Source organism: Dipodomys merriami, unplaced genomic scaffold (assembly GCF_024711535.1).
Source record: "Dipodomys merriami isolate MVZ:Mamm:240054 unplaced genomic scaffold, mDipMer1.0.p SCAF_350, whole genome shotgun sequence".
In the NCBI taxonomy this organism is placed as follows: Eukaryota; Metazoa; Chordata; class Mammalia; order Rodentia; family Heteromyidae; genus Dipodomys; species Dipodomys merriami.
Window position 1 is genome coordinate 1,019,852 of NW_027205049.1, and position 2,485 is coordinate 1,022,336.

Consider the following 2,485-nt stretch of genomic DNA (forward strand, 5'->3'; position numbering starts at 1 on the left):
GGAAAAAAACCAAATGCTTAACTAGGGATACAGTTTGACCCATTTTAACAATGAGATCAAGACACTATGTTCAAAAACGAACTGTACAATTTAGGCAGGGAGTGTGAGGGGGGATGGAGAGGAGTAGTTGTGGAGGTGGAAGGGTAGGGATGGTAGGGAAAAAACAAAGGAGAAGGTAAAAATGCTTGAGAGGAAATGAACTCATTACCTACCTTATGTAAATGTAACCCCTTTGTACATTATTTTTACAATAAAAAACATATTAAAAAAGATGAAAAGAACCAGAAATAAAACTACATACTTACAATCATCTGATATTCGGCAAAAGAGCGAAAGATGTAATGTGAAAAAAAAAAAAAAAACATAGCCTTGCCGGATGCCCTTGGCTCATGCCTTTAATCCTAGCTACTCAGAGGCTGAGATCTGAGGATGGTTGTTGAAAGCCAGCAGGGCCAGGGAAGTCAGTGAGACTCTTAGCTCCAATAAACCACAAGAAAATGGGAAGTGGAACTGTGGTTCAAGAACTAGCCTGAAGATGAAATGCTGAGGGGGAGCTCCAAGGCCCAGAGTTCAAGCCCCACGACCGACACACACACACACACACACACACTGACACACACATACACACACACACACACACACACACACACACACACACACACACACACACACACACCACACTTACACACGCATCATAGCTTCTTCAACTATTGGTGTTGGGAAAACTGGACATCCATAGGCAGAAAACTAGAAGTGGATCTCTGCTTCCACTAACATCAAGTCAAAATGGATTAACTACATTAAAATCAGCCAAACTACTATAAGACAGAATAAGGGTGACATTAGAACTTATAGGTACTGAGGTGCGAGCTGGGCAGCTGCACGCCTAGCAGTTGCACTCCAGATCCCGCAATCTCGCACTGCGTGCCTCGACCTGATAACCGCTTACTCCAGTTGGCCCCTGCAACAGGCTCCATGCATTGGGCGCACCCCGCGCTCTGGGCAGCTCTGCTCACCGCACTGGCCCTGCTCCATGGGCCGCCGGTGACGCGGCCCCTTAGTGCGCTGAGAGCCCTGTGATGCGAACTCCCTCGCCCAGTGCATGCCTCCGCCTGCCACACCCACGTGTGCAGAGCTGGTGCGCGAGCCCGGCTTTGGCTGCTGCTTGAACTGAGCGCTGCGCGAGGGCCAGCTAAGTCATGTCTACACCGAATGCTGCAACTTGGGGCTCAGCTGCCAGCTGCCACGGGCCGAGCCACGCCTCCTGCAGGCGCTGCTGGACGGCCGGGGGTTCTGCGCCAATGCCAGCGTCCCCTGGCCACCTGAGCACCAACCTGCTGCCGGTGCCCTCTGCCTCAGGAAATGCTAGTGAGTCGGAGGAGGACCGAGGCACGGGGAGCATGGAGAGCCATGCCCCGCCCAGCACACATAGGGTGTCTGACTCCAAGTATCATTCCATTCATTCATATCTAGACACCATCAAGAAAGGTCACGTGAAGGACAGCCAGCGCTACAAAGTCGACTATGAGTCCCAGAGCACGGACACCCAGAACTTCTCCTCAGAGTCCAAACGGGAGACAGAATATGGTCCCTGCCTTAGAGAGATGGAAGATACCCTGAATCACCTGAAGTTCCTCAATGTGCTGAGTCCTAGGGGTGTGCACATCCCCAACTGCGACAAGAAAGGACTTTATAAGAAGAAGCATTGTCGCCCCTCCAAAGGCAGAAAGCGGGGCTTCTGCTGGTGCGTGGACAAGTATGGTCAGCCCCTCCCAGGCTGGGACAGCAAGGGCATGCACGACATGCACTGCTTCGGCATGCAGAGCCAGTAAACCCCACTGCATCAGTTAAATTGGAGCTCCAATACGCTTTACTTTGGACAAAACACTGCCACGGACAGAAAAACACCTGGCTACAGCTTCAACTTATATTTCTTTTTGTGATGAACTGGTTTTTTTTGTGTTTTTTTTTTTAAAGAAAACCAAAGTTTAGACAGATTTTTGAAATGTCTATTGTTCCTTTAAATGGTAAACTTGAGCATCTTTTCAGTTTTCAATAGTCAGAAAAGAAAATTAATTTCTCTGTTTCTTTCTGTAAAAATAACTGATACTCCTGCCCAAAGCAGCGGACTTGATCCCCTTCTAGAATCCTCTCCACATCTGCCCACTGGAACACCTGACCTTCTGCCCCCCTCACTTCAGTGGCTATTGTAGAAGACACCTCCTCGTTGCCCTCCACCCTGCTCAGGCCTCATGGAGAACAGGAAAGTCAGAAACTCCAGTCACCTGGCCATCTCTACCATACACGAGACCCCTGGCCATCCTGGTCCTATCTTTGATTCCAAGGCTTGGAACCCTGGACGACAAAGCTTCTTCATTTTCTGCAAGTGACCTGATCTGCTTGGAAAATACTAGAGAGATTGAGGTGGAATCTTAACTGACCAAGAAAGTTCTATAAAACTGACCAAAAAGTTCTAGCACATTCT

At 49.0% G+C, this 2,485-nt stretch overlaps 1 pseudogene; it reads left to right on the forward strand.

The window, feature by feature from the left end:
- The first annotated feature begins 975 nt into the window (after positions 1-975).
- On the forward strand, positions 976-1,832 carry LOC138804008 (insulin-like growth factor-binding protein 3 pseudogene; annotated as a pseudogene).
- The last annotated feature ends 653 nt before the right edge of the window (positions 1,833-2,485 follow it).